The sequence below is a fragment of the Anoplopoma fimbria genome, unplaced genomic scaffold (genome assembly GCF_027596085.1).
Source record: "Anoplopoma fimbria isolate UVic2021 breed Golden Eagle Sablefish unplaced genomic scaffold, Afim_UVic_2022 Un_contig_8265_pilon_pilon, whole genome shotgun sequence".
NCBI classification, from domain to species: domain Eukaryota; kingdom Metazoa; phylum Chordata; class Actinopteri; order Perciformes; family Anoplopomatidae; genus Anoplopoma; species Anoplopoma fimbria.
Genome location: NW_026553091.1, coordinates 1 through 12,292, shown reverse-complemented (window position 1 = coordinate 12,292; position 12,292 = coordinate 1).

The following is a 12,292-nucleotide window of genomic DNA, read 5'->3' as shown; positions in this document are numbered from 1 at the left end:
ATCCTTGCAGCTAAAAGAGGAGAGATGGAAGAAACTGGTTCTTGGTGGTGAAAGCAAACAACCTGGGAGCCAGTTTAAAAAAAAAAAACAGGCCCTAAAGTTTGACTATGAGTATGAATGCTCTTAGGAGCTGTGTGGTTCATAGACAGCATGTTCAAAATGTAGTTTGTTGAAAGAAATGGAACTTTACTTGGAGGAATCTTTTGACTACAAAAAAAAAAAAAAAAAAATGTTGGATCTCAAACTCTAACTAAAATCTTGAATGAATTGTTGGAAATAAGTCATTATGTAGGCTTATGTAGGTTTCTGCAGCATCAAACTCTCACATCACTTGTTTTTATCCGTCTGTGTCTCTGCAACATCCTTGACAAACGTCTCCATGGGAACCAGAGACTGTGTAGAGATTAAAGATGGATGACGCATCACCACAAGGGCTGCCAACTCTTAAATAAATTTTAGGGTTCGATTTGGTATAAATTAAGTCATTGCATCTTATGAGTAGCACAGAGTCTGTGACATTACCCACTGAAGTCAGGGTCATAGCTCCTCAACCCCCAGGAATTTGGGATAAAAAGTTCTGCAGCCAAATTCACAATTTTAAAGCATCTATAGATAACATGCCAATAAATAACCATGGTCAATGATGAATATGTATAGTTGATCAGCATACTTGCCAACCTCCAGACGGCATAGCCTAAAAAATGCTGATTAATCCCACTGAGTTCATGCTCAACAATAACATTATTTTACAACATAATAATTGAAATGCCAGCAGAATAAAGCTCTGTTTGTCATGACAGTTAGTTGTTCTTTACTGAATGTCTTTCCTTTGCACTGGGAATCTTTACATCACTCTGAAGGCAGCCAGTGTCTCTTCCATCTGCAGTCTCTAACAATGGGTGATGCAACGCCAAGCCACAATCACGTGAAGCCGAAGCAGTTCAGTTTTGTGCAACCAGCATCAAACTGTTGTAAAATAACTATAGAATTTCCCTGAGCTTATGTTAATGCTTTTTTTTTTTTAATACTGCACATTTCTTCTGCACATCTGGAGACTGACGGATTGTAAGCAGTTCACACTGCTCCTAAATGCTCCAAAATTGTGAATCACTTAAGATGTCTCGTTTCGTGTATGACCCTAACTTTAGGGAGTTTAGTCAATTAGAGTTTAGTCAATTAGTTGCTCATTTCACACACATTAAAGGGGTGTTATGGTGGACTTCTCCTTCAAGTTCCAAACTAGTTTTATTGCAAGCAACAGATCATGATGCAATCTGATTTTATGTAACCCAATTTAAACAAAACATAATCCGTCAACATTATTTGAAACTAACATTTACTGTTAAAGTTAAATTTATACGTATAAACATGTCCTATCTACACTTTCCTGTCAGATGAGGATGGTTGATCAACTAGAAAGTAAACTTTTCATTTACAAATCATATTTGAGTCTGCAGCTGTTATTTCTTGCTGTAACGGCCACACAGTGAAGCCCTTCAGCAGCTCAAACCTTGACACTCAACACAACCTGTGAGGGGGCGGCAGAGGGCCCACAAGGGAATATATAAGGAATATATAAAGAACATATATGAGGGACTTTCAGACCTCTGACATTTTTTAAAGCGCCAACTTGAATAAAGTTTTGTCGTGCAGTTGTCAAGGTGAGTTTATATAGCAAATAGTAAATGTTTTGGATGAGCTGAATGACATTGACATCACATCTGTTTGAATACAACATCAAAGGGAATCTCATTCTTTTGTTCATCAGGTATGTGGCCTACTTACTGAAATAGTGGACTACTTTTTCCAGAATAAGCCCTTCAAAGTAAGAACTTTCTCAGACAGCCTTTACTTTGATTGACTTGAAATCTGAAGTAGCACTTTTTAGCACTGGTATTGCAAATTTTCACTCAAAAGTATACGCACATGCTTTAACATGTAGTGATTTATAATACATGTGTACTTAACAAAGGCTTGTTAAGTACAAAAAGCATTGGTGACAGAATAAGGGAATGGTAATAGCTGGTAACATCTAAGCCAGGAATAACAGACGTTCAACGTTGGCAATAATGCTCAAATGGCGTCTAACATGTTGGAGCTTTATCAAATCACTATCCAATCATCAATTGAACACTTTTTGTATTTGCCAGATTTAAAGAGCACTAGAGGTTATGATGCACCAACAGACTGCCAAAGTCATTGCGGCTGTGTTTAAACCATGCATGTCCCCCCAGTTGGAAGCCACCAAAGGTCAGTCAGAAACAGAATTATCTGTTTTTTGGAAGGACTGGCTCCTGGAAGTGGAACGTAATAGATAATAAAAACATCAAGGACACTCAATTACTGCTCTATCACTTGTTCTTAAATGTCATCATTACTTAAACATCTCCTTTTGTGAGCATTACACTCTCTATGGACATTTGCCTATGGTATTTTATGGGACTTCAAGAACAGCACTCCTGTTTCAGCTAATTTTGAAATAAAAGAAAATAAAGCTAGACTTCATGTGTTTTTAAATGTATCCATTTAAGGCATGGCCCTTGATGCATGTTTGCAGGCCAGTGCCAGACACCAACCATGGGAATGTCTCCGGCAGCGGTTTGAACCCCATTTAAATTGTTTTTTTGTTTTTATTCACACCCATCATCCCAGCTGTCCCCAGCCAGAACCATTGCCAGAACCTGTGCTTTTTATGCTGAGCTTTTCAATATACCACCATGAAAGCTTCATTCATCAGGCTTGAAGGCAACGTAAAACTAAATTGTGCATTGCAATTTAGAAAACACCCTGTGGGCCCACCATCCGCAGGGATAGGCATTGGGGTCAGGTGCAGTGTGAGCTGGGCGGCAGGCTGGGGCGGGAACCTGGGCGTGCTGACCCCGGCATCACAGACTAGCTCTAGGGACGTTGAATGTCACTGCTTTTTGCAGATGATGTGGTTCTGTTGGCTTCTTCAGAACGGACCTTCAGCACGCACTGGGGCGGTTCACAGCCGAGTGTGAAGTGGTCGGGATGAGAGTCAGTACCTCCAAGTCTGAGGCCATGGTTCTCTTCCGGAAAACGGTGGATTGCACCCTCTGGGTTGGGAGTGAGTCACTGCCCCAAGCGGGGGAGCTCAAGTATCTCGGGATCTTATTCACGAGTGAGGGTAAAATGGAGCGGGAGATGGACAGGCGGTTCGGTGCAGCGTCAGCAGTGATGCGGGCGTTGTACCGGACCGTTTTGGTGAAGAAGGAGCTGAGCCGTAAGGCAAAGCTCTCGATTTACCAGTCCATCTACGTTCCAACCCTCACCTATGGTCATGAGCTTTGGGTAGTGACCGAAAGAATGAGATCGCGAATACAAGCGGCCGAAATGAGCTTCCTTCGTAGGGTGGCTGGGCTCAGCCTTAGAGATAGGGTGAGGAGCTCAGACATCCGGAGGAGCTCGGAGTAGAGCCGCTGCTCCTTCGCGTCGAAAGGGGCCAGCTGAGGTGGCTCGGGCATCTGATCAGGATGCCCCCTGGACGCCTCCTTTAGAGGTTTTCCAGGCACGTCCAACTGGTAAGAGGCCCCGGGGTAGACCCAGAACACGCTGGAGAGATTATATATCTCGTCTGGCCTGGGAACGCCTCAGGGTTCCCCAGGAGGAGCTGGAAAGTGTTGGAAGGATGTCTGGAGGAACCTCCTTAGCTTGCTGCCCCTGCGACCCGGCCCCGGATAAGCGGAGGAAATGGATGGATGGAAGGATGGATGATTGATCGCATGTTTTTTTTTTCTTTTTGTTACCAGAGTCACATTCACATTAATTACATTTGTAATATGGGTTATAATGAGGAAGGAAAACTGCTCATGTAACATGTTCATTTAAGCTGAGAGAGGAAATAAGATAAATGTTGATGATTTATTTTTGAATGTTCAAATTTTTGGCGATCTCCAGATTTCTTTTATAAGCTATGAGGCAGAGTTTGAGCTGATAGAGAAAAAAAAGTGTGCTGGCTCCTCTGAAACATTATTCAGCTAAACCTTCATCAATAGAATTTGACCAGGTATTAGAAACATTAACGTTGGCTTCACTGATCATGGTGACATACATAACATTATTGACAGCGATTGGAGGAACATGTCTCACTCCTCTTTCTGTCCCCCTTCCTTTCAACGTTTCAGTTTGATTAAGTCATTCAAATCTGTCTTCCCCGAATCTTCGTACTGTCCGCTGCCAAAATCCAGAAAAGGGGAGTTGCTGTCAAATATTACTGGGTGTTCACATAAGTTAGCTTTTCATTCAGCAGCAAGTGATATACTTTCTTTGTTTCACCTCTCAGGCTATATAGTGGCTACAGTTGTTTTTTGTTTTTTTTAAAGTCTGATAGCATTTGTTCCCCCCTACATCTGAAACCAAGCCCACACCCTAAGGTGACGCTCAACCAAAGAGCTGTTTTCAAAAGTTCAGTACTGAATCTTTTTTTCAAACAAAGCACTCAGCAGCACAATGATCTGGTTCTAACTTCTATATGTGAAGTAAGATATGCAGATTAAATCGGATTTGTTAAATAAGACTTTTCTCTGTATTGTCCATCTGGATTTGAGCTCGCTGCTCTGCCAGTGGCCAATTAAATAATTTCTCCAAAATAGTGTAGACGTAAAGACATTTTTCAAAAACTTGAGAGCAAGTCAGGTTTTTATACATATTTTACTGACAGATTTTGTTGATAGCCCACAAAGAACAAGACAAATTGAGATTTCTAAAAGCAAAAAACCACCATGTTGATGAAGAATTAATATGATTTACCGTTAAACTAACATTGCCCTTAGTTTAGTTCTCTGGTTCAGTTCAGTAAATTTATTGCAATGGTTTTGTCTTTCTTGGCAAAAGCATCAGTATGCTTTTACAGTTGGAAAATCTGGGCTCATAAACTTTTGAATTAAAAACAGCTTGAAAGTAATGACTCTTATGGCAAATAAATATTTAGTTGATGGTGTATAAACACCAATAATCCATTAAAATGCATAAACAGTCATTTAGGATGATCTCATTACGTATTAAGTAATTCTCTGCCAGCTAAAGGAGCACAACCACTTTTAAAGGGGCATTCAAGCATTTTACTCATGAAGTTGAGGAAACTTGTTATTAGGAGCTCTACACAGCCTGTGAAATATTTGTGTGATATATTTTGTTGGTCTGGAGGAGCTTTAAAAGTCTGTTATCGCAACCCCTGATGATGTCATCATGGTTATCTTGGCTTTGGCTTGGAAACATAGGACAAAAAGTCTATGAAACAATCTTGGGGGGCACAGGTAGGATCCAGTGTCTTCGGGGGTTGACCTACATGGGGGGATTGGGCTGTGGTGGAATAGTTTTTTTTTTAAGCTAAGGAAGGTTCCAGAAAAAGTGAAATGACCCAGAGTGGCACCATGACAAAAACTTGTCGAATTATCTAAATGCTTAAGAAAGGTGCTTCAGTGATTATTTTCTTACAGTATACTGGACCGTTCTTTACAAAAGGAGATAATACTGTCCCACAATTCCGTGCAGAAGCGCTTTTTAAAGCGACACAGCAGATCCACGTCAATAACTTATATTTACACAGCCTAGTCTAAGTGCAGCTTCTCCAAGCATCGCGTTTGTCGTTTTCTAAGTCATTATGAATTTTTCTTCTTACCTTGACCTCATGACATTTTCCATTGAGTTTAAAAGTGGTTGGGATATACTTTATTTTGACTATTATTACAATTTGAGTACATATATTTTAGCCTGGCTATCTGGGTGGTTTAGGAATGTTATTGTCTGTCAGACCACTACTCCAGACTAAAAGAGATTAACAATTTATGATATGCATTCTGTACAGACATTCATGGTACCCAGAGGAAAAATCCTGATGACTTTCTTGATTCTCTGACTTTTCTTCTAGGCCACCAGCAGGTTGATAGTTTGTATTTTAAGTAAAATGAAGGAGTTTGGTGACACCCTGAATTCTCATGTAGTGCCAACAGCAGATCATATCTTGTGAAATATGTCCATATCTACTAAATGGATTGGCACAGCACCTTGTGCAGACATTCATGGTGCCAGGATATGTATCCTAATGTTATTTTTTATCCCTTGACTTTTCCTTTAATTGCTTCATGAGGTTGACATTTGCGGTAGACGTTTATGTCCCCCACAAAATGAATAACCAAATACCTTACTAATGTAACTAATGCAAAAATTACCTGTTTCCGCATTTAATTATTGTAATTGTGAGCATTTTAGCATGCTGACTGTAGAATTCAGCTCAAGTCAGGTTACTTTGGCCTTAGCTTCATTAGCTTTAACCTGAAAAAAATCTGTCTCTTAAAAAACTTGCAACTTTATTTAATACCAAAAGCAGGAGTACCCTTTTTTTACTGTGCCAAAAGATTAATTCACAACACTATGGACTGTAACAAAGGCCAGCACATATGGAGAAATGGGTCATTTGTTTAACAGCACCTCCAAGATAATTTCACATTTGTAAATGTATTTGTATTGTTGGATTCAGCAGTGAAATATGAAAAAAAAAATTGTGAGTCAGATCGGGTGTCCTGCAGCACGGGGGCCCCACAAGGAACCGTTCTGGCTCCATTCCTCTTCTCCATATAATACACTTCGGACTTCACATATAACTCTGCTACCTGCCACCGTCGGCCTCATCTCCGCCGGCGATGAGAGGGAATACAGAGAACTGAACCAGGACTTCACAGGATGGTGCCGGCGGAACCGCCTCCAGATCAACTCTGGTAAAACCAAAGAGCTGGTGGTGGACTTCCGCCGGGGAAAACACTGTCCTCCGGAACCAGTGAACATCCAGGGACAGGACATTGAGATTGTGCAATCTTATAAGTACCTGGGTGTTCGCTTGAACAATAAACTGGACTGGACTAATCATTCAAATGCACTGTTTAAAAAGGTCAGAGCAGACTCTATCTGCTGAGGAGACTGAGGTCCTTTGGAGTGCAGGGAGCACTCCTGAGGACCTTTTTCAACTCTGTGGTGGCATCAGCCATCTTTTATGGAGTGGTCTGCTGGAGCAGCAGCATCTCAGCAGCAGACAAGAAGAGACTGAACAAGCTTGTCAGGAAGGCCAGCAGTGTGCTGGGGTGTCCACTGGATACGGTGGAGGTGGTGGGAGACAGGAGGGTGATGGCCAAGCTGTCATCCCTGATGGACAACACCTCTCACCCCATGCAGGACGCCCTGGCAGCTCTGTGCAGCTCCTTCAGCCACCGGCTGCTTCACCCCCGGTGTGTGAAGGAGAGGTACCGCAGGTCCTTCCTTCCTGCTGCTGTCAGGTTACACAACCAGCTCTGCTCCCAGCAGACCACATGACACATGACAATAAAAACACTGTGCAATAATAGTTAAAATAGTTTTGTTTTTTTCTGTCTGTAAATATTATATTTCAGTTATTGTGTTTTTCTACTGTTTTTATTGCTTATTTATAATACTTGTTTTTTATTTTATTTTTATTTTTTATTTTCATTTTTATTTTTATCTTGTCTTTCTTTACTATGTCTCTTGTGTGCACTTTAACTCTATGCTGCTGTAAGCCTGCAAATTTCCCCGCTGCGGGACTAATAAAGGATTATCTTATCTTATCTTATCTTATGAGAAACAACAGTTTTTTGATTGAGCACACTGTTATCTGAGAAAGTGGAACATGACAGAAAAAGTTCCCAACGATGGCTGTTCTTCTGATCTTAAAGAGTCAGCGTGGGAGCATGTAGTTTGTGCTTTCTGCCTCCACTTTGTCAGCCTCATCGGTTTTATTTGTGATTTCCAGGTGGTGGGGTCACAAAGGTTTCATTCATTCAATCATTTCCTGTGTAATCTTCCTGAAAATTCCATTTTGACTTTTCAAATCATTCGACTTCACTTTATAAAGTCAGCAGGCTCAGTCTCTCAGTCTGGTGGATTTGCAGTAAAAAAGGGTTGGCATCACATCAAGGGTCTGCTCATTTTCCTGTGATTTTTTTGTCCTTAATATGAAATCTAAATATTATTGAAGCTCCCCAAGTGTTGTTATTCTGCATTATGATCCTCATTTTCCTTTTCCCAGTGCTTTACAGTAAGCCTTTGACCTGCAGCCTCATCTCTGACATTGACGTCTGGTCTGTGGGAGCTGAGAGGGAACTGTTCCAGAAACTGGAAACTCCATTCTTTGACCAAAAAGTTCAAGGAAGATAAAAAAAACTCAGACACTCTCAGAGTTACGACCTCTGTGAGAAAGAAAGAAAGAAAGGAGTAGAGACACATGGTGATATATGAAGGGAAGAGCATGATTTTTTTTATCTAAAATAGTTTGCAGGATTTCTCCCCATGGTGCTTCTTTTCATTTGTTAGCCTGATAACACAGGAGTATTTTTAATTTTTTTACAGATGTTTTTATCAATGTAACATAAAGGAGTCAAAAGAAAGAAAACTATACTACGTCTGGCTCAGTCAGATTGCAGGCACACTGGGGGGATGTTGCAACTACTACAAGCAAACTACATGTTTATCTATTTGATATAAAGCTGCAAAGGGCTATTTCTGGTGTCCTTGTTTATTGAAGTATAAATCACATCAATATTTCTCATAGGAAATGGTACGTGACTCACAGTTGGAGCTTTTTGTGGCTTTGATCGACCTGAAACTCTCCTGGTTGCATCATCATTACAAAAGATAAACAAATGTGTTATAAATATTTATAGTGCATATTTAATACAGGAGATGTAGCTCAAGAGCTTTACAAAAGAAATTGCAACAAATTCAAACAAGGACAGCTAGACAATAAAATTAGAAAATAAAATGACTAGATGCTAAAATATGTAAGAGAGGTTGAAAACAGAGACGATTAAAAATAATAAATCAGTTAAAAAATAACAAATAAAAGAAAGAATAATAGTAAGAGCATTGATATGAATTTGAGTGACATTACTTATAGGACAAATTGAATAAATAGATATTTCAAGAAAGTGCCACCCTGTGTACAAACCTTAACATGATTGATATTAGTTAATCCTTATTATGTGTCAAACCTGCACACAGTAGGTCCTGCAAGGTCAGAGAGGAATAACATTAGCAAATCCATCAAACTGCAGGCTCGATAATGACATAGAGGCAGTGATGGTGAATTAGCCCAGCAGCTTCTGAGGCAGTGTGTCTGCAGGCCTCCTGCAGCAGATTACAGCAAATTGCTGTTTTAAATTATTTGCACAAGCTTTGCCTCAAACATCTCTAATTATAAAACAAGTCTCAAGAAGGTGATTTTGACAGGTCTATTCAGTCACACTATTGACTGAGAAGTTGTTGTTCGGTTCCCTTGCTCTGTCTGTCTACCAGGGACAAGAATTTGCAGTCAAGGATGAAATTAGCATTGTGAAATAAAAAGAACGTTTGTACCTGTGAATTCATGGACATTGTATCAACCCATACATGAATTACTGCATGTGACACACAAGGAATAGCATCATAAACACAATGCAACCCCTCAATTTACTGTCACATAATACTTGAGCAATTATTACTCCCGCCTGGACTACTGCAACTCACTACTTGCCGGAGCCCCGGCGTCAGCCATCAGACCTCTGGAGCTCGTCCAGAAAGCTGCAGCACGTCTGGTGTTCAATCGCCCCAAGTTCTCTCACACAACTTCCCTTCTCTGTTCTCTACACTGGCTCCCTGTAAGAGCTCGCATCCAGTTTAAGACTCTGGTGCTAGCCTACAGGGCAGTGAAAGGAACAGCTCCTTCCTATCTCCAGGCCTTGGTCAAGCCCTACACCCCCGCCCGACCACTTCGCTCTGCTGCCTCGGGGCGACTGGTTCCCCCGTCGCTCAGAGGTCCCTGCGGCCGATCCACCCGGTCACAGCTTTTTTCTGTCCTGGCCCCTCAGTGGTGGAATGAACTCCCCACTGACGTCAGGACAGCAGAGTCGCTGCCCATCTTTAGGCGCAGGCTGAAAACTCACCTCTTCAGGAAGTACTACCCGGAGCCTTCCTCGTAGCACTTATTGCACTCGTATTAGTTGTTGCCCTTACTGTATTCGTATCAGTTCGCTGCACTTATTGAATTTGTATTTGTTTACTGCACTTATCCTATTCGTAGTAGTTTGTAGCACTTACTATATTCGGATTAGTCTGTTGCAATTATTGTTTTCATAGTAATCTGCCTCTGCACTATACTTTTGCTCTGGTTTATGCTTTGAGATGCTTGTTTAAGAAAGGAGATGCACTTATGACTTCTGGTGACTAGTAGTTCTCTTGAATACCTATGTTGAATACACTTCCTGTAAGTCGCTTTGGATAAAAGCGTCTGCTAAATGACTGTAATGTAATGTAATGTAATTACTGAACAAAAATCTATATGGCATTGACGACCATTTATTTATAGCAAGAAATTAAACGTAAACTTTACAGCACCCTCTATCCTTAGACAGATATATTCAAAAATAACAAAAAAAAACCTTTCAATGGTAAAGCAAAGCCTCAACTTTAAAATACATTTCTTAAAAAAAATGAAGAATACCTGGCACAGACTGCATCATCCTCTAATTTTTTTTTTAAGAATTAGCTACAGGTGTTGTGTGCTTGGAGTCTCAGTATGGTAATTTTGTATAATTACTTCACAGGACATGTAATCAAGGTAGATTGTGAAGAAAATGTTCTTGGCAGGGAGATTTTACAGGCAGCAGCAAAGTGTTTAAAGCATTTACAGTCATTTGTTTGTATTATTTTTGTATCATTTTGCATTTCCAACAATCTCCCAGGGGACTGATGTGGACTTTTGTTTTGAACATCTGTGATATTGTCTGGAGCTAATATTTGGATTCTAGTAGGTGAACTGATGAGGATGTAAATAGTATCTGTTCATAATTTGGTTCACAGCAGTTATTTTAAAACTGAAAATACTGCCTTACAGGGGTAGACATTTAATTACGCAAAAACCTTTATGCCAAAATGTTCTTGTTTGGAAATTTAAGCTTGGAGCCATTTATTTTCTGACTTTAGAAAGTCAAACTGTCATATTGGGACACGTAAAATCACCTGGATACATTGTTCTAGCAGTGAGAAAGAAACATTCATTTGAGTAGATCGTTCGGTATAGAGTGGAAGTAATAGCTCCTTATCACAGCAACATGGGGTGTTTTAAGGTGCATCTGTTGAAACTATAACCATAAAGACAACTCCTTTGCAGTGTCCTTGCCTTAGTTTATTGCTCTGTTGTAAATCCAGTCTCTCAAGTCTCATCCCTCCTTTACCTTTCTATGACATTTTCTCCATCACAACAGGCTGTCATAAAATAACCATATTAGGAAAGGAACCCGTTAAGTTATGTTAAGAAGATCAATGGGCTTGAAGAATATGAGGATCCATGACAGCTTTCTTATACTGTTTAGGTGTGATATCTACTGTCTTCTACATTTGTATAAACGTTAGATTTGTGTGTATGGTGCTTGTGTGTGTGTTGGTTGGGATCATATACGGATATTTGAGTCAGCTGCAGACTTGAGTCCCAGACGGCATAATTGAGGAGGAAACAACCACAGTTACACAGTAGTTATTATTTTGTTCAGAATTACTGGGAAACATCAAGACTGCTGCTGTAATGGAAGACTTCTCTGTACATTATGTATGTTTCCTAGGTGTTGGCAAACTAGTGCTCTATTTCTCCAAAAAACTGGCTAGCCTTGGTTACAGTCCTTTGTGTTGTGAATTTCTCTTTTGGTTTTTCTATAGCACAATAAGATATAGCACAAATATCCTGCAATTTCATATTAAATACAGTTGCAAGACTTTAAAGAGACCGATTTTTTTCAGTTCAAAGCTGATGCAGCTGAGGCCAAAGTACCTGACTTTGATCTGAAAGCATACAGTCAGCATGCAACCTCCATTCACCAGATTTATAAAAAATACTGTTATGCAATGTGAGCACAAACTAAACAGGTTTTTGGTTAGATGCCTGAAATAAGGTCTGTGGTAAACACAAGCTAAAGAAATGTTGTTTTAAATCACGTCAGTAAATACCCCTTTACTAAATTATAAAACTTTAACGTGTCTTAAAAAAGGCAGTTGTTAACAAGTGGCTAATGAGACTACAAAATGACATCACGCGAACAAGTGCCCTGAGGTCTTGTGACAATGGTGTGGTCTGTTCACAGCTTACGCTAGCGTTTTACTTCTGCCGATTACATTCACGCTTCAAAAAACATAAAAGTTGTGTTTATCTGTGAAGATTATATTTTTGAACAAAGCCTGTAAGTATCACAAATGTTTGTTGGCCACAGAGCCTATTTTCTTCAATAATTCAAATCCA